General features: G+C 35.8%; 1 long non-coding RNA gene across 1 annotated transcript; it reads left to right on the top strand.

Moving 5' to 3' along the window:
- Positions 1 to 2,480: 2,480 nt before the first annotated feature.
- LOC140339613 (uncharacterized) lies at positions 2,481 to 14,586 on the top strand. The gene is made up of 5 exons (XR_011922493.1): positions 2,481 to 2,599; positions 5,599 to 5,647; positions 11,082 to 11,104; positions 13,343 to 13,390; positions 14,560 to 14,586. It is a non-coding gene; the product is annotated as an uncharacterized lncRNA (long non-coding RNA).
- The last annotated feature ends 6,787 nt before the right edge of the window (positions 14,587 to 21,373 follow it).

The raw sequence follows: 21,373 nt of genomic DNA, 5'->3' as shown, positions 1-21,373 counted from the left end.
TAGGAGAAAAAGAAAGAAAAGTAGAATAAATCACTTACAGATTAAGCAGGTAAAACTAAAGCAACTTCAGTTGTGATAACAACAAAAGGTAAAAATAGTGGGTTGGTATACCAAAATACATTTGCCATGTTGCCACATTACTATATAAAAAAATTATGCTTGGGAGGTACAATACACTTTTTTCTTTAGATCTTTTTTATCCTGGTTATACTCACCAACTTGTACTAAAGTAAAGGAAGCGACTGGCTGAGGACATTAAAGCGGAACTAAACTAAAAAGAATTATACTTCACCCCGGAGCAGGGCAAGTGTCGGGCACTGCCATCTTCTGCCTTCTCTTCCATCTCCCCACCCCTTTAAGTCTTGACTTAACAAATGAACAAGACATAAAGCAACAAGTGTTGCACTTAAAAAAAACAAAACTTTTACTTTATTTAGAAGGGTTGTCTACCCTTCAATGCAAAGTAAAAATGTTGAGTTTAGGTCAGCTTTAAGGAAAGAGTTTCAAACTACATGCTAATTATGGCTTCCATCTGTGGCTAAACAAGCAGAATGAAAAATGTGTCATAAACACTGTGTATGAAGAAATGTGTTGCTCTAAAAGAATATACGGCTTGTGGAGAGGTCTGATAATTAGGCAAAACTTGGGCCTGGTGGAGTGCTTGGTCATTTCTAATTATTGCTATATGAATAGATATTTATTTAAATATTTGCACTCTGGATTCTCCTATTTTCTTTAGTACACAGAAGAACTATGTACCACAGATAATCTGAAGGTTCTGGGACATGTATGTCATGAAGATCCGTTGAAAATCCATAGATCTGTAGCAGCCTTTATCCTATCTGATCTGGGATTGTAATGAGTACTGCATGTACTCTGCTCAGAGAAGTTATTCACAGAAGCAAAGGCTGCAATGCCAATTATGATTCTGCAAATTATGTTTACTTTTATATATCAAAAAATGAATGCATTGTTGGAAGTACGGTAGTATGTATTACAGAACAAATCTTTGATGCTTCAATTATATGAGACATCCTTATCATGACTACTGAGGAAGACTAAAAAAACACACACACACATAAATTAGCGTATACACACATATAAATTAATTCCTGGGAAAGAACAAAGAAAGGCATTATAGTATAAAAAATAAATGACCTCATTTTATTTGTGCTTTGGCATTTTCCAGTCCTAAAAGTTTGTTGTTAAGTTTCTATTTAGCTATAGACAGGCAGATATCTCTGAAAATAACAGATGTGGATATATCTAAAAGTATTCATGAGCACAGTATTCCACAGGATAAGGGTAAAGAGCCAGACAGCATATATAAAACATTTCCTACTCGCTGGCAATCACCAAGATTGATAGTGATCCTAAGCACTAGTTTCTTGCTCTTACAGTAGAATATTGTGGTTCGTTTAAAGTGAGGTGTCAAGCTATCCATGGTTACACACATTACACTACAGTTTACTTTTTTTTAAGCACAAGAGAAAAATAGCTTACCCATCTTTAAATGTGATGCTGCATTAGTTTTCCTTTTTCAGCCTTCTTTTGCTTAATATTTACTTGGTGACCCAGTCAGTAACTTATATAGGCATGGTACATATGATGTGAGGTGTACAAATAATGATTTCTATTTTACTAAATGTGTTTTACACACATAGGGCTCGATTTTTTTTAAAGCCCCAAGGCTGGAAAGATTAAACTTTCATCAGTGAAGCCAGTGATCCAGAAAACCTGGAATGATTTTCTTAAAAGTAATTTGCTATTTGTTAGCAAATGTTTTCAATCCTGGACCAGATCTGTTGCAGGATTGCTGGATCACCAAGGTTCACTGATGAAAGTTTACCTTCTCCAGCCTTGGACAACTTTAATAAATCAGGCCTTTTGTTTTGGAGTTGATTTAAACATAACACAACTGTGTGATCCATGGAGGGGTTGATTAAAAAAAAATGCCTGTAGTGGGCTGCAAAGGGAACTATTAAAAGGCAAGTGTGTGGCAGGGTGGCATAACCTGACAATACTGGTGGTAAAAAAGGATTTCACTTTAAAACTAGCAAGTAATGTTGTAGCATTACAAAAATACATAACCAAATAAATATTTATTATATTTGATTTGTATTTGATATATAATGCCATCCTAAGCATATATGTACTGTTTGACTAATAAAAAAAATTTATGTTAAAAGGATGTAAATATACCTGATACCTGCACATAAAACCAAATATAAAAAAACAAAAACAATTTCAAATTATGATCAGAATATTGTATTTGTTTCTTATTATTAAAAGTCTTAGCTGGCATGCTTTTTAGTATTCCATATAAAGTCAACATGTCTGCTAAGCTTAATTTACATCCTATCCTTTTGACTATCAATGGTTCAGCAAGAATGCTTCTGTTGAGGCTATGGATATACTTATATGGTGGAAATCCTGGATTGTGAAGTGGTTTAGTGATAACCGGGAATAGAAACATTGAGCCAGCCTTCAAAGTATTGCCTATATTATCACTGACACTTACTCCACACATCCCTGCAGCAGAGGTTTAGGATCTGCATGACCTCTTTCAAACGTTAAGTCCATAAAAGAACTGCTACAGGTAAGTCAACTTTAATGCATACTGCATATTTAATACAATCTTTCTACATGTTTTCACTTTTAAATATAAGCACAGTTGCATCATAAATTTGTACTTGTTACCTTCTCTACATAATGATTGTATTTCTTCATAGTTACAGTTGATTGGTTAGCATTATCATTCTAAGAATTATTATATTACTATTTTTTAGTTGTAAATCTGATTTCATTTTTTAAATTGATAATGTATTGAAAAAATTGGTGCCCTAAACCAGTGGTGTGCAAACTTTTTATATACTTTGCCACCAACAATAACTGACATTTTTTAGGAGCTTAAAAAGACACACTTTCCAACAGATTCTAATAAAATGAAAGTTACACTGAATCTGGAAACTAAAAAATGTATGGCGTGGACAACTAGGTTTCATATATTTTGCTCAAAACCATTGGACATAATTCAAGAGATCTTTAACTCCTAAGCATCCCAGATAACACCAACATATACTAACTTTTTAGGGGCTGCTGAGAGAAAAATTCTAATATTGGCATGAATGGTATATTAATTTCAGGCATGTTAAAACTGTTTGTGATGATCTGGGCAGCTCCAAGAGATTCTCAACAAATTTGGTCGGACAACACATGAGAAATATACACCTTTAGATATATGAATGGTTACATTTTGCCATATCATAGTGGGCTAGTTGAATGACAAAAAAACTGTACACTGAACTTTTTTTTAGCATATTGTCATAATTAGAAGGCATGCAGACTAAAAGTTTTTATTGGGAGAAGAGTAACTACTACTTACCAAATTCATATTATTATCACAAGTGGAGATTTACCCTTTATATTCTGTCATGTCCCTGCAATGTATAGATTTGTTGTCCAGATTAGGTGGGATCAAGCAAATCATCCTTTTGTTTTCCTCAACCAAAACCACTGCTGCATTTATTGCACTTATAATGTCCATCAAGCCTGAAACATCTGTATGCAGTTTTGAATAAATGGTTCTATGCCAAAAGACTGCATATTTTCTATAAACCAAACTTTTTGTGTGTATATTTCATCAAGCAGAGTATCTACATAGCCAAAAATCCCTTGTTTATGGAATCTGTGCAATGCAATAACAGCCCTACTGTGCTATTCACTGCTTTGTTTGAGAACTTTTTTATTCCTTTTGGTCCACCTCAAATAAATCTGTGAGGTTATTCTTTCTCAATACTTGTCAAGCCCTACATTGTATAAATATATTTTTTAGCACTAACAATAATCCTAAAGCCTAATTGTTATGTGCCAGTGGTTAGAGTTGCATGTCTCTGGCCCATTTCACCATATCTGATTATGTAACATAAAGCAAAGGAGAATATGGTGCTATAAATATTTAGTAACAGAGCCACCTTTATATTATTATGGCCTTGTAGTACAAGGGATAGAGCTAAACTCACTGGTAGTGAGAAGGTTAAATATTCAATGTGATAAGGAAGGAATGTTCCCTGCCACCTTTGTGATAATGGTCTGTCTACAAGAAAAGCTATAAAAGGAGATTCCATAATAACAGGCTGATAACAAATGCTTTAAAAGGAAAGTGTTCTTTCACAGAAGGACATAGGAAAGGCAAGATTAATAATATTTTCAATTTTTATAGTGCTGCCCTTCTTTTAACGCAGCATTTTACAAAAATCAAAAGTCATCTCACTAACTGTCACTCAAACAAGCTTATAACCGAATGTCAATGTACCTAAAGGAGATTTTTCTTGTTGTATTTTGAAGCAAACTAATAAACCCATGTTCACCAAGATGTTTATTCAAAATCTGAATAAGAGTGCGGTAAACTCCAGCAACTAATTTGATTTCAATTTGCTTCATTACTGCATATACTAGACAGATGAATGTTCCATTGGACTAGATCATAAAGATTACCTTATTGCTATACAAATAACAGAGTTCTTAAGTATAAATGGAATTCATCAAAATAGGGCGAAAACAAAAATACTGCTTCTGAACCAGCAAATTTTTTTTTCCTAGTATTTATATAGCACAAGCAAAAAAAAGGGCAGTTTTGGAGGGGAAGCCAATTAACCTAACTGCATGTTTTTAGAATGTGTAAGGAAACCCACGCAAACACAGGGAGAATTCCATGCTCTGGCCCAGACATGAATCTGTGATCTAGCCCTGCAAAGGCCAGAGTGCTAAGAGGTTTTATTAGTTTTAGATTGATTTAATAATTTTATATCTGCCTTGCATCTGTGCCTTCAATCATATCCTAGACTTAAGACTTAACTTCAAATACAGTTTAGAACAGAACCATAAATGAGCACTATATAAGAACATGGCTTAGAATAAATCAGGTCAAACAAATATAAGGGTTATAGAAATAGAATTCACATTAATGTGAGTATGTAGATATTATAGGTACTTGAACTAGATTTCATTCATGAATCTATCAATATGTTACAACTCAGTTATCATGTTAGTTTTCATTACAGATTTCATATTCAGCCTTTTATTATTATTTAACCATCCCTCTCGTAAAAGATTTTTTTTTACATTTCATGAGGCAAACACAGTGACTGCCGTTGGCAAAACATTTTTAAAAAAGGTAACCATGTGGCTGTCATACTGATTTTTTTTCCCCTAAACTGTCCAAAAACAAGAAAGATTCAGAAGATACTGGCATTATTGGTTTGGAAAATCAGCCAATCATTTACAATTTTTAAATAAAAGTTATAAATAAAGTCATATTTATCTAATGACAGGTTTACTTTTGAAATAAAATGACAACTTCTGTGCTAACATTCTTTTGCAGTATCCAAAAATGATCTTTGTTCATCATTCATATATAGCAGAAGTGTTATTGTAGGATTTTTTTTATATATATCCTTTAATTCTCGTATGTTTTGTTAATGTATTCCTCAGATAATGCAGCACCACCAAATGTTCTACTGGTAAATACAGTACATTAAAACCAGACAATTAAGTAAAAAATAATTATAATGTCTCTAATGCTTTTCCTCTTTTCAGAACCAGATTACACCATGTCAGATACAGAGGAAATAACAGAAGAATATGAGTATGTATTTTTTTCTTTTTTGTTTGCTTTAGAATGTACTAAAAAATGTAGAATAAGGTATGTAGTGCATGTCGCTCATCACATCACGCAATGTTCATATGTCATCAGATTTTTTTTACATTTGCATGCCATTACAGCTAAAACTACATTATGGCAAAAAAAAAAAATAGTAAACTTTTTTGAAGCATGTGAATAAAAAAACAAAATTTAATGTCTCCTAGTTACATTTTCAGATGTTGGCACAACTGTGTGTGGCCACTCTCCCAGTGTGATTTTTCATTTAGGTAATATACAGAATGCTACAGTTATTATTATTACAGAGTAATTTAAGATCTTTGTTGAGGTTATACCAGAGCAATGTGAGCAAGCTGTTGACATTGGAGTTTGCAGAACATATAAAAAGTTACAGATTTTCTAATATCTGCTTAAAGGTGGATTTAAAAACCCTCCACAGATGTCAGATAGACATTAGATCACTTTTCTGGAAACAATCTTTTGTGATAATTTCCAGTGACAGATGATCAAACGAGCACTGTACTCACAGCGCCAATCTGTTCTATAGAGAGGGGAACAAATTGGCCTCCATGGAAAAGTACAGTACTTGTTCTTGATAGGTTGTTAATCAATCCACCAGTAAGGATTGATGAACAACTTTAGGGGACCTCTGTACATATTCCAAATTTTTGCCCAAGATGAGGACAACTGTGTGTTTAGGGTGACAATTATCTTATGTATGTACATAGTTTAAGAGGACCTGTCTACATTAAGCTATCAATCTCATGCACAGTAGATTGTTGAACTGGGACGGACAAATAACTATTACCAATCCTTGCCTCATATCCTGGTTTATAGTAAGAGTTTCTAACAGAAGGTACTGGTGGTATTGCCTGAAGTCAATCAGACCCAAAAAGGCTGAAGCAGAGTTTCTAAAACAATGGCTAGCTGCTTGACTTTAAGTGGCCAATACAAAAATATGGCCCCATACACAATTATGCTGATAGAGCTGAATGTAGAATGGCAGTGAGCGTTGAGGGCTGGAACACAAAGTATTCATGCACCAGCATTATATATTATCCAGCATCTGATCAGTGATGCTTGAAAAGTTTTGATGGGTGCATGATGGAACATAGTTGGTCAACACTGACACCAACAATGGGGCAAGATTCCTCACACTGACACCAATGATAGGCACCATTCCTCACACTGGCACCAGTAAACGTAACTATTCCTTTCATGGTCAGCATGGTGCCTCAGTGGTTAGCACTCCGGTTTTTGCAGCGCTGGGTCCCAGGTTGGAATCTTGGCCAGGACACTATCTGCATGGAGTTTGCAGGTCCCCCCCGTGTTTGCGTGTGTTTCCTCCGGGTACTCTGGATTCTTCCCACATTCCAGAAACATGCAGTTAGGTTAATTGGCTTCCCCCCAAAATTGACCTTAGACTGTATTAAAGACATGTGACTATGTTAGAGACATTAGATTGTGAGCCTCTTTGAGGGACAGCTAGTGACATGATTATGGACTTTGTACAGAGCTGCGTAATATGTTGGAGCTATATAAATACTGTGTCATAATAATAATGCCAATACAGTCACAGTCTTTCTGCTCCCACTGTCACCAATAACGATACCTTCAATTCTTTCCTATGATCACAAAAGAGGAATGTTTAACTCCCACACACATATTATTTTACTCCTAAGGGTTTGAGGACACCATGGCAAAGAAGATCACATGACAAAAAAGTTTATTACGTACACAGTAAAGTCTCTGCTTGTTTTTGCTTTTGACAGACAGCAGAGGGAGACATGCCAATGTAATATACAGTATTGTACACTGCATCAACTGCATCTAGTCTACTTCTTCTTGTACTATCCTTTGCTGCTATTTTGATTGTGTGTGTGTAATGGGAACTGGATGACTTTAGGCAATAGACGACATGTCAAGTATTCTTCAGTGGTTATTTGAGTTGTGAATAAATAATAAACTGTTTTTTTTTAGATGCAATAGGCCTGTTGCTTAAATAGCTTATAACTGGGTTGGAGTTAAGAGTTAACTCTTGTTTGCTTTTTATTCAGTGCAAAAGCTAATGATGGTTTATCACCCATTTATTAGCTTAGGGTAAAATATAACCATTTTATAAACATGTTTGGCACTCTTTTATAATGAAATAGGAATCCCATAGCACTTTCAAGCTTGGTAATAGAAACATACCTTATGAATCGTGGGTCTGATGGTGAATGTGCTAAAGCTGATTGATTGCTATAAGTATCAAATTTTGTTGATAGTCTTGCATGCGATGAAGTGTGTTTTAATTTATACAATGTTTACAATGTTCAAGAAAGCATTTGATTCATTAAAAATAAATTGCTCATAGCAAAAACAGTGACATACAAAGTTCATACAGTTTGAGCAGCATTTTACACCACCAACAAGCTAATGCCAATGACTATTGCTTTGCATTGCCCTTTATGGCTCAGCTAGATACTGCTGTTTTTCCTTAATAGCAATTTATACCTGTGAAAAATCACTGCTACAAAATCACCCATCCGACATGACCCTAAAAGTCATCATATGAATACAAATATGCATAATCTGCCTAATTCAGCCACAAAGAACCTGACTGGGGTTCCATATCCACACTAAAGTGTCTTGGTTAAGGTTCTACTTATATATAGTTTACTCAGCCACCAAGGACATACAAAGATTACACAGATACAGAAAACAGTATGCTAAACAACAATATGTCTGCAGCATAGCTTTGAATAATTTTCAGGGATCAATGAAGAGTTAAAATCTTAGATTTAAGGTCTTTGTCAGGAACACTCACACCTACATCATGTCTACTGTGTCACACCTCCCTCTTTCAGCCTGTTCTATACTCCACCCTATCTTTTCTCTTCCTTTGTGTGAAAGTCTGTGAGATAGTAGTGAATCAGAAACATCATCAGCAATGCACATATTTTGGCATACTGCCATGGTACTATCTGCTTATGAGTAGAATTCTCAGAAATATTTTTTTTTTTCATGTGTGACTAATCATTTGTCTGGCATTTTATTAGTTCGTGTACATTCATTTTTTAGCCTCCATTTATAAGCATTTTAACAATAGGGAGTGGTGTCAGGTATTGCATCCTGATGTTCTGGTTTTATTTACAGGGCAAATCCTACCTTCGGGGAATATGAGACTCTCCAGTTAGGTGGGGCATTTCTTTAAGGTGCAGACAAAAGCTTTTTATGCTGCCTTCCGTCACCCCATCTCCAAGCTTGGATAGGTTGAGTGAACCCTTTCCAATACATTCCATAATTGGATTGTTAGATTAACAATTAAAACAGCATAATGGCCAGAAAAATAGTATAGGAAGGTTGGAAAAATGCTGCTTTTGTTAAGTCTATATGGGCTACAACTTTCTCTATTTGACAGTAAGTCAGACAGCTCCCCCATTTGCTCTAAGATGTGTTCATCTAAGACAAGATGAAGTGATATCACAGAGACATCACTTGCTCCTTCATAAGTACAATTAGATTACTTTTGGGACAGACAAAAATGCAATTTTCCCTTGGTTAGTGGATTCCAGTGCAGATGAATAAGTGGCATCAGTATCCACCTCAATAATAAAAATGTAACTTTTACAGGCTTGCCTATTAAGCATTTTATTTCCCTCTTTATTTATGGCTGCTCTTTGTCTGAACCTGACTGTTTAACTTGAGTAAGTGGTGGGAGGACAACTAATGTCTGACAATTGCTTTCTTTTAATAACTGTGTTTTATAGTCATCATACACTGTCTGCCAGCTGCGGATAGTACATTGGTGTTTTAAATAACAAAGGAAAACAAACAACTGTCCATCTTAAATGTTATTCTATTTTGCAGAGACAGTGGAAGACAGCAGTTTATAGAGCTATAACTGTCAATCCTTAGGTGAACCATGACCTTTAAACTGTGCAGTCAAGCACAGGGAGAGGAAATAAAGATAAATAGGTGGAATTTTAAATATTTTTAATGAACCTGCACAAATATACTAACATTAGTTTGAACCAGTTCCTTCAGAAGCTGCTAGCGGTTCTTTAAGCCATGAGAAATGTGAGCCTCTCAGGTCAGTTTAAATTAAATCAGTGATCTTTTTGGGTAACAGTGGATTCCTTGTTACGTGCCACGCAATGTAGGAGGCCACTATGCTAATGTACTGTGAGCTGTGGATATAGTAATTATAGAAGATCTGAAAGTTATTTCAAAGTTTCCCCCATGTTAAAAAGGTCAAAACGGCTGGTCTAAACAATTTTTTGCATAAGCCTACATGTGACATAGCCGTCTTCTCAGACAAGTCAATTATGCCATTGCAAAGGATATTTCTCTTAACTTCTGAATCTCTGCTAACTTTAAACATGCAAAAATCCTGTTTTTTCTTTGTTTCTTTTATACATCTCCATGCACATGATTCTTTACAAAGGGAATTTTCACCAAAATTTCACTTGCAAGAGGATAAGTCCCTTTGCTGGGTCCAACAGAATTATATAGGAACCACCTATGTTGATTTAGTAAATCGAGCCCTTTTTGGGTTTGATGGGACTGTTTTTTTTATTGTGCGGGGATCGATATCCTTTACTCAGAAATCCTTTTAGCATTTTCATAGCTGCTTATGTTTTGGCAGTAGATATATATTCTGAGCACAAGTGCCATCTTTCATTGCATTGACTTAAAAAAAATTCATATTTGGCTTATCAGTGCCTAAAGCGTACCTAAACTCAGAATTTTCACTTTGCATAAAAGGGTAGACAAACTTCCTAGGTGACATAGGAAGAAGGACAGGAAGAAGAAGAGATGATGGCAGCTCCGGGACTGATGCCAGGACGACGCGGGACCCAATGCAGGACACCCCTGGAGGGATCGGATTGCCCTGTGGGATTGAAGGTAAGTGTATTTTTTTTTTTTGCAGTGTTAAGTTTAGTTTCTCTTTAAATCAAATCTAAATAATAATATGTAACAACTGCCACTTACAGTACTTTAAATAGCAGGGATATCCAGGGGCCAACATTTTTTATTTACTTTCCTATCGAGTGCCCCAGGGGAAATGATTTTTGAAAAGCTTTTATACCAGTTATTGGTGAATCAGGCCAAATCCCTCTTATGCCTCTTCGTTAAATGAAATGAAATACAGGTACATGTCAAAAAGAACCTGTTACCAGACCATCATTCAGACAGGCATTCATTCCAACAAAAATCCTTCCAAAATTCCGCCATAGCAGGCTCACAGCTGTTATTTAAGTTTTTTAAGTGCTTAAAGCAGTATTCAAAGGGCTTTTTACAAGTATTGTTTTTCCACTGTACATATTTTTTATTGCAAATAAAAAACACAAATTTACATTTTTGTACTTGCTGCATAATATTCATTTTCGGTTAGCTCATAGTTCTTCCTAATCTTTATATTTCTTTATTACAGAGAGGAGGAGGAAGAAGAAGAAGGTAATTGTTTTCTCTAATTTTCCATAAATTGCACAATTTTTCCGTAAGTACTGTATACATGAATTTTGTGCTCATTCGTATGTAAGTATTATGTAAACAATATATTGGTATTGCTATTTTTTATCTTTACAGCCTTTACATTCCATTTACATTTACATTTTGGACATCCTTCCTAAGGATTCTTTACAACATTGTGACTTTGTCATTTTAATTTAAATATACAGGGGGAATGGGGGGAGGCCTGGGCATGGCAATATGAGTCCACATTTATGGGGAGCTCCCACTGCCCCCCAGCGACGAAACTTCTCCTCTGGGCTCTCAAAAATTGGAGTCCTACCACTAATGGCTGATAGAATGTGTAGACTTACCTTGCACATAACTTACTAACTTTGAGAGGTTGCTGCACTAGGGACAAAACCACCCAGAATAACAACCTAATAAGGTAAGGTTAAAGTAAGGTGCTGTACAATGCATGCAAAAGCTTCACAGTCTTTTTTCAATTGCACTGGGCTGGTTAGCTTTGTAGTGCTATGGGCAAAGATTATGGCCCTGATTTATGAAAGCTCTCCAAGGCTGGAGAGAATACACTTTCAGAAGTGAACTGGGTGATCCAGAAAACATGAAATGGATTTTTAAAAATAATTTGCTAGCAATTGTTTTAAATCCTGGACCAGATCCATTCCAGGCTTTCTGGTTCACCCAGCTTCACTGATGAAAGTGTATTCTCGCCAGTCTTGGAGAGCTTTCATAAATCAGGGTCCATATCTTTGGGTATTTCACTTCTTTATCCGTAGGCACTCTGGCTGTGTCCCTGCTGTCAAGGAAGACCAACTATAGGTCTTTTCCACATGTTGCAAACTCGAGGCCATGCTTACTGGGCTGAAGGCCACCTGGTCATGAGGTCCACTAGGTCACAACGCAGGCTGCTTACAAGGTGAACAATATAGCTAATGCAATCTCCAACCTTGCCTAAATTTGGATATAATGAGACTCTTCCTGGCATCAGTGGTATTCTCATTGGTTTTCATGGTCAGCAACCCGGGGTGGCATTTTCGACTACCAAACCGCTGGGAAACCTCTTGCCTGATTGAGATCAATAGATTTTTTTGTGCCTCAGGGAATCCTGCCTAGTAGGCTTTACTCTCAGTAATGGTCTTCTGACATGATTCATTACCTTCTGGTTGGTCTAGAAAGCATACCACTGATCACAGTTGTGGTTGCTGTGGAAGACTGGACTTTGTTGCTCTACTCCTCTGGGGCCCATACACTGGGTTTGCAATATGCTGTACATTGTGGACAAAAACTACTTTTGGGTCTATCCTTGTTTGTCTCAAATAATAATCAGCATTGTTCTTTACTGTAGTTCTTGTTTTAGTGGTTACCCCTTCTCACTCCATATTTTCATTTTCACTCCTTTTTTTCATATTGCCCTTGTACTGACCCCTCTCTGTTTTACTACAACTTTTTGCCCCCTCCCCCCATTTTATTCTTCTTTTCTTTTTACTTCATATTTAAAATAGTAAAAACTGTACTGTATCCATTAATAAGCTGAGGCCATGGACTGCGAATTGATTAAGAATGTGTATTTGGTGTTATGGTCTTAGCAGGGAACTGCGGTACATGTAGGGGAATGAGTAAAAGCAATATAATATCTTTATGGCTTCCAAACCTTTTCAAGCTAAATGGACCAATCCATTTTGTATTCCATCACTTGTACCAGGAGTCCCAGTGCTTTTTAGAATGCCTGGATTTGTGCCCTTTGTGTAATGCAGGAGACCTGAATGTAACTTATATGTGATGAGGGCCTTTGCTATTATTTCTGGGATGGTGGGACTGGGGGTACTGAAAGTTTTAAGGATTGCAAGTAAGTGGAGTAAGTGGAACAACATTTCATGCCAGGGCTGCTCATTATGTAATCATGCCTTGGGCATGTTGGGTCTTTGGTTTTGTGTTATTGGACCCCTGTTCCCTCTCAAGGTTTTAAGTGAAAAATGAAAAAATGTTCTCCACTCTCCTAATCTCCATTATTAAAAACTTGATCATCATTTTTATAATGCCATATTTAAATGTAAAAAGGTTTTGTTCAGGCTTCTAAAAGAAGGCTACATACACATGTAAAATTTTGTAATTGGAAAGGATCTTTCACAATCCCACGATTTCCAACAACAAAAGCACCATTCTGCTTTATGACGAAGGGAGAGGGGAGAACGATAAATATCTGGTATATAATATTTGCAGTACATGAGACAAATGAAGAGGAGGAAATAGAAGAAGAAACAGAAAAAGGTTGGTTGAATTCTCCACAATTCCAAAGAAAAAAATGGCTAGAGTTACAGTTACTGCAGGATGTATTCAATCAGCAAACTTGGCTGTAATGTCTAGCAAGGTAGTGCAAATCTGAGGAGTGGATGAATATAATTACAAATCTTTGGCAGGTAAAACAGCTGTACCTATTTATGTGTTTAAACTTTGGATTGTATGCCTAATTTTGATTGAAGTTGTAATATGGTGTGTTTTTATCCAATTTACCTAATGCTGGTCAATCCACCCAAAATGTAGCATCTCTGACTTTTTTAAGCATAGGTCAATGGGCTAAAGTGCATTGCATTACAGAAGCCTTACTTATTAGAAAAAGGGTTGCAGTGCAGTATTTGTTCCTGTGTCACAAAGTCAAGAAAAATCTCTGTTACAAGACAGAAACTGAAAAAATAAAACGGATTCAAAAAGTTCCTACTTTATCCAAAACTAGAGGAATCATTTTATCTAGAGATACACCTTACTATTATGAGCAAGCCCCCAATAGTTTATAACAGGAAATGCTAATTATTAGTATACCACTGCTATGCAGTACTAATTCACAGCCCCCTAAACTCTGATTTCTGCCAGGCAGTGGGGGGGCTGTAGGTAAACTATGACCTTCCCTCCCCCCAGCCTTACACTGCACTTCAAAGCTAGGTGGAGAAGATGGCATAGCTATTTGGGTACAACAATTCTTCATATTCAGTAGTGGAACTGAAAAATATCATGATGAACACAGGAAATAGAACCAGAACAGAAAGACTTGCAGGATCACCAGGTACATTCTTTACAAATGCAGAGAAATTAAAAAAAAATCTAAATATTCTTTTGTTTTGAGAATTTTGTATTTTGCATGGAACTCAACTTTAAGCCTTGCACAATTTTGCTGATTAATACACTATAGCAGTTTTTCCCAACTATTTCTTTATTATTTTGGTAAACCCTTAGTTGTTTAAGATCCTTAGTTTTATTCAGTAACTCTGCCAAATAGTGAAGATGATTCCTGCAGTGATGACAGGTCCTGGATGCTTTATTATTGAATGAGTTATTACTGCATAAATGTTGGCTGTGCTGGTTAATTTGTCAGGACAGTTCAGTTGTTCTGTAAAATTTTTGACAATCTGATAGAAAATACATTTTTCTTTTTTCGTTGCTAGGTGACGAAGAAGCCAATGCAGAAGAAGGTAAGTTTAAAGATTAAACCTAAAATTATTTACTATTATAAACAGTAAAATGGTAGGGACATTGGATTGGGATCTCCTTCACAGGGACAGTTAGTGACATGAGCATGGATTGTGTACAAAGCTGCATAGTATTTCGGTGCTATAAATGTTATATTTGTTTGTGCTCTATCTATTGTGGGGGGTTAAGCTCAGGATTGCCTTTGCTGGGGTCAAAGGACAGTTGTCTGGTTCATCCAACTCATATTACATCGAGGTATAAGTGTTAAGCTGGCTTGCAGCCAGGTTTATTGAAGGTTGCATATAAAATAACAAAACAGCAAAAGAAAACCTCGCCTGGCACTTACTATACATCAGACGTCCCTGTCTATCAGCTGGAGGGCTTCTCCCCGTCAGCTCAAAACCAAGCTTTCAGCAACCTTTTACTCAGGTTTGAGTTCATTCACACAGTCCACCTGGCTGTGTCTCCAAACAGAGCTCTCTCCAAATAGAGCTGCACTGACACAAACCCCTGTCTGTGTCTCTCCAAGACAAGCTGAGCCCTCACAGACCCTTGTCTGTGCCTCTCCAAGTTAAGCTACTGACTGAGCTCCTGGCTCTATGTTATATCCCCACCCTTAGTGCTTCTTCATTAATTATCTCACAGGTGAGTCTTCCACCTGCTACTTCACACAGGAGAGGAATCTTGGGCAAATATCCATTAGAGCATAACATACAAAAGACTACAATGTAAAGTAGTATTTAAATGTTTAAGGTGAATTGTAACCAAATCCTCACAAATGTGAGTTTTTGCATTTGCATTGAAATGCTTTCATTTTACTAGAACTCTAGAAGTCTAGCTCAATGTTACACACTACTGCTAAATATACCATGACCTGGATAAACGAGAATATTCACAGACGTTGACTTAAAGTGGAACTTTCATTAACAAAAAACAAAAACTTACCTTTAATTTTCAAGAGCCCTCAAAACTTCCACAATCAAATTCCAGTCAGTCCTGTACAGTTGTGGATTACTTCTTGTCAAAAATTACAAGTTTTTTTAGCCTTTCCAGGTTTTTAATAAAGTAAACAAATGTATATATTGTTATTTAAGTATCTATCTATCTATCTATCTATCTATCTATCTATCTATCTATCTATCTATCTACCTCAATACTCTAAAATATGGATCTGCTATTTGAACTTTAATGGTATCTGTCCATAATCTTGGAGGGCTTTTACAACAATCTTTGAATTTGGAGGTCTTATTCCATCTCTTAGGATTCCCAATGTTCACATGTGCTTTAAAGAGGCAACAAAAGCAAGTTTAAGATATTTTATTCCCCCTAAAGAAGCAGGTTTTATCCCACAAAAGAAGTCAAATAAAAGGTTCAAATAAAAATTTGGCCTAAAACCATAGTGCCCACCTTAATATCTAGTTATGGACTTCTCTAATGCTATTATACTTTATGTTCTTTTTTTTCATTAGGTTTGTCAAAACTGTTGTGTATATGTAAAAATGTATTTTTTATGAATTTTTTATCAATCAATCGTGTTTGATAATTTTAATCCATGATTGGTACCACTTGGGTGTTTGAATGTAATGAATCTTTTTGGCTTGCATTGTACTTCTAGGAAGTGGTACATTTAGATTGATAATCTTATGTAGGGGTACATTTCCTGTAATTAAGTTTTACAAATATTTTTATTAACTAAGAAATTTTTATTTTTAAAACTATGAAATTATGATCCAAGCAACATTTTACAAAAACGTTTTTTTCTTCATATTTTGTTAAACAGAGGAATCAAAGCCCAAACCCAAGTAAGTAGTTCCCTTTAAAAAATACAATAAATGCCTTGTTATGCCACATCAACTTTTTGTAACATTGCTTGTTGACACTGCTATTTATGTTGTAAGTTCATACAGATTTTTTATTGGCTGTAAATATAATAAAGATAGAAAAGCTTATTGTATTAGAAACAGTAATGCTATCCTGCAATTCAGTGTTTACTCCACTCCCCTTGTAGATAACTCTGAAAACCTAGCCCTAACCTTATTGCTAACTTTATTGGAATTTTAGCATGATACAACGTTGTACAAGTTTATTATTATTAAATAGATTTAGAAAGTAGACTACTTATCAGTAAATTCTCATTGTTATAAAGTGATTCTATGAATTTGATTCTGTTATCTACCTCTTTTCCATGTGAAAACTGAACACTCAAAAATACCTCATTACCAATGCTGCATCTTTGGCTTTAAATATACTATGCAATTATACAATTTACCAAGATCATCAATTCTGTACAAACTTTGAACACACGATGCTTTGACTAAATACTTTTACTAAACCATGTAAACATACACATTTTTAGAATGAATATTGCCAGGGAACAGTTTCTAGCCCTTTATTAAAGTAACCCCTGTAATTTATTGCTGATTATTTACATATACTTAAGAGCTATGATGTAATTTTTCAGTCACACTCAAATACATATAAAGATAATGTTGTTATGATTAAAAATATTAATAACCTATCATCTTTATGTTTCCAGAATTTTTATGCCAAACTTGATTCCTCTGAAAATTCCAGACGGAGAAAAAGTTGACTTTGATGTAAGAATAGTGAAGTTTTGATATTCTTTTGTTCAATCCATGTACTATTATCAGACATGAATCTAAATCCCAAATTTAAATCACTCCCCTTTTCTGTTTCTGTATGGTTGATTTGGTTTGCGCGTGTTTTAGAATAACATTAAATAGGTGATATAGGTTAAAAGTGAAAGGTAATATTGCAGCACTGTTATTAGGCTAGAAATATTGTATACAGCAGTTTACTGTACTTGTGTTAATATTATTTTTAGAAACAATTGAGGTTTTTGAGAGGGAGACCTCCACTTACTGGCACCGCATCCCCATATTCACAATTCCAAACACTTGTTTTTGGGGGTTTTTTAGGTGGCTTTCCAATAATGCATAAAATATTAAAATAATTCACATAATTTATTCATTTACAAAATATTAAAATCAATCTTTTTAAAACTTAAAATCCTAATACACATGAAATATTCAAGATAACATGATCTTTTATAGAAAATCATGATAGTATTGTAATACACGTATAGAAGCTCTATGTTTTACAAAGATTGATTTTAAGGATCAATCAAGGTGCTGGCTCCAAAAGCTTCACTGATGAAAGTGTATTCTCTCCAGCCTTGGTGAGCTTTAATAAATCAGGGTCATTGTACCTGTGCAGCATAAGATAGCAAAAAGAGTTAAAAGCACTGCTTTCCAATAGGCCACCCTAGTGTAAATGGGCTAGTTTGAACTGTTGAAAACCTGTTTCTCACCAATATTTTATGTATCTATCCTTAATTTCCAGCTGAAATTTATCTGATTTTTCTCTATTCAATAAACACCTCAAGTGCCTCACATTTATCACCTGTGCAATACAAGCTAGGTATATTTTATTTGTAAGAACTGGTATGATAGCCTTTGTGAATTAATCATATATTCACAATTTTGACATTTACTCTTTCTATTATAGGAAAAAAGAAGAGCAGAACGAGCAGAACAGTTGAGGATTCGAACAGAAAGAGAGAAGGAAAGGCAGGCCAGAGTAGCTGTGAGTATGTCATGAATAATAAGTGACTCTGACATCTTAATCATTGAAATTGTTTTTTTAAACATTTTTTTTCCATATAAAATAGGCTACTGTTACCGTATTAAAAGATAATTTCTTTAAAATGGTTTATGAATTCATTTATTGATAAATATGCTCCTTAGTTTTTTGCTGTAGTACAGATTGTATACTATTTTTTTATAGCATGTGTAATCGCTCTTGTGTGATTGCACCTTTTTCCTCTCAACAGAGACAATAAGGGTATCCAGGCAAAAAAGTTTCCCAAACTGTAGTTTGGCTACAGCAGTACCATGGGTTCGCTCTGCTTGTGATTGCATCCTTTTTGCAGAAACGTCAGATGATTCTTGCCGGAAACAAACAGTTGGGTTCATCTCGGACCAACGATTAATGACTGCAATAGAAGTGAGGGAAGGAGAGCACAGCGAGGTGCCACTTTCCTCTCCCTCCCCTCTCCATAGAGCAGAACATTGCTGTGTATGGCACTCATTGGGTCATCTGTCAACCTTTGTTGCTGGAAAAGATCATGAAAGATTAAGTTACGTACACACGGAAGATTTTTATCGCCCGATAATCGGCATCGGCCAAATAATGGGTGAAAATCTGCCGTGTGTACAGTCGGTGTCGTCCATCGTCCGAACGACCGACCTGCCGGATCCACGGACGATGGACGACGACCGATCCTAATGAAAGGGAAGGGGGAGAGCGCGCAGCAGGGTGCCGCTCGTTTAGGGAACTAGGTTTCAAGCTGAAGAAAAGGACCTCCAAGGCTATGTTCTCTGGAATATTGCCTGTGCCATGCGCAACAAAGTAAAGGCAGAGGGAGCTTAGAAAACTAAAGGCATGGCTTTAGTCCTGGTGCAAAAGGGAAGGGTTTGGGTTCATAGAGCACTGAACTGACTTTTTATTGGGGTACAATCTGTATGCCAGAGATAGTTTGCACCTAAATGAAAGGGGGGCTGCTGTGCTAGGGGAAAGATTTAGGGGAATGATGAAAGGAAGTTTAAACTAGGACAGAGGGGGTTGGGACAGTTTCATAAGGTGGCAGAAAGGTTAGTCAGGGGTCAGACACTAGTGGAGAATGGATTGGGGGGGAGGTAATGGATAATTGTAAGGAGCTTCCCATGTTACAAACAAACATTGGACTGTGCAGTACTAATTGTACTAAAAAACAAAAGGATTTGGCAAACAGCGATGGTAAAAGCAGCAATGGTTTAAAGAGCCTGTTCACCAATGCTAGATTGAGGCATTATGGGTGGAGTTGAATGTGGTGTTGAATAACACACAATTAATTATTGGAGTCTGCTATAGGCCCCCCATTGCTAAGGAAGAAATAGAAAATCAACTACTAGCACAGATAGAAAAAGCAGCAAAAAGTGGAAGTGTTTTAATCATGGGAGATTTCAACTACCCTGACATTGACTGGAGTAATGGTACTACAGGAGCAGCAAAAGGGAGGAAATTTGTGAATCTAATACAAGATTATTTTATGGTACAGTTTATAGATGCCCCAACTAGAAATGAAACCCTGCTGGACCTAGTTATTTCTAACAATGCAGAGCTTATAACAAATGTGAAAATAAAAGAAAATCTGGGTAGCAGTGACCATAATATGATTTCATTTAATGTAAGCTGTAAACAGGAAGCAAGAAAAGAGCATTCCAAAAATATCAAAATGAAGGATCACCTTCATCATTTGAAATCTATAAAGAATATAACAAAAGATGTAAAAAAGGAGATACAATGTGCAAAACTTCAAAATGAAAGATTGCAAAGGAAAGTAGGGCAAACCCCAAAACATTTTTAAATATATTAATAGCAAAAAGATCAGATCTGAGAATGTAGGCCCCTAAAGGATGTCTCTGGGTTTGTAACTGGGGATAAAGACAAGGCAGATTTACTAAAAACTTTTTTTTGGTCTGTGTACACAAAGGAAAATGGCAGAGCTAAGTCATAATAGCAATGTCACTGTCTTAAATGAGTCACAATGGCTCAAAATTGATATGATTGAAAAACAGCTGGGAAAAATTAAGGTTGACAAAGCACCAGGACCTGATGAATTAACATCCACATGTCCTCAAAGAGCTGAGCTCGGGTATTTTAAAGCCAGTATTTCTAATTTTTAGAGACTCTTTAGTGACTGGGAAAGTACCGATGGATTGGCGTTAGTCCAATGTGGTTCCTATCTTCAAAAAAGGAGCAAAGTGATTACCAGGTGACTACAGACCTGTTAGTTTACCGTAAGTCCATAGTTGGAAAGGTCCTAGAGAATTTGATAAAGAACCAAATAGAGGAGTTATAGTCAGCATGGCTTTAAGAAAGACAGAAGTTGTCAAACAAAATTACTCTCTTTTTGTAAGGAAGTAAGTAAACGGGTAGACAGTGGAATAGCAGTTGATATAGTGTACTTGGACTTTGCTAAACCATTTGACACTGTACCCCACAGATGGTTATTATGCAAGTTAGGGTCAATAGGTTTAGAAAAGTCAATCTGTAAATGGATAGAGAACGGGCTTAAAGATCACATCTAGAGAGCTGAAATAATGATTCATACTCTGAATGGTCTAAGGTTATTAGTGGTGTACCCCAGGGTTCAGTGTTGGGACCTTTACTGTTTAACATCTTTATAAATTATATAGAGTTTGGGGTTAAAAGTACAGTTTCTGTGTTTGCAGATGACACCAAACTATGTAATAGAATTATGTCCATACAGGACGTCTATAATCTACAAGCAGACCTTGATGTACTGTTTGATTGGGCAGCCAAGTGGCAAATGACACTTGATATAGATAAATGTAAAATTATGCATTTGGGCGCTAACAACATGCATGCTTCATACTGTGTAGGGGGAATAAATTTGGGGGAGTCAAAAATGTAAAAGAATCTGTGGGTTCTGGTAGATCATAGACTTAATAACAGCATGCAATGCCTAGCTGCAATATCTAAAGCTAGTAAAGTACTTTCTTGTATTAAAAGAGGAATAGACTGCAGAGATGGAGTTGTGTGGTGATGTTTATTAGATTTCATTGTGTTTACTTTTTTATTGCTTCAGACCAAATATTTAAAATGCTTAGAAGTTATGCATTTTACTTTTTTCATTAATTTTAAAATTTTGCATTACGATTGAATTTGTGAAAAAAAAAACTAGAGGCCTTTTTCTCAATATGA

This window comes from Pyxicephalus adspersus, chromosome 1, assembly GCF_032062135.1.
Source record: "Pyxicephalus adspersus chromosome 1, UCB_Pads_2.0, whole genome shotgun sequence".
Classification (NCBI taxonomy): Eukaryota; Metazoa; Chordata; class Amphibia; order Anura; family Pyxicephalidae; genus Pyxicephalus; species Pyxicephalus adspersus.
Note: the sequence above shows the minus strand (reverse complement) of the source record. Positions and strands in the feature narration are given on the sequence as shown.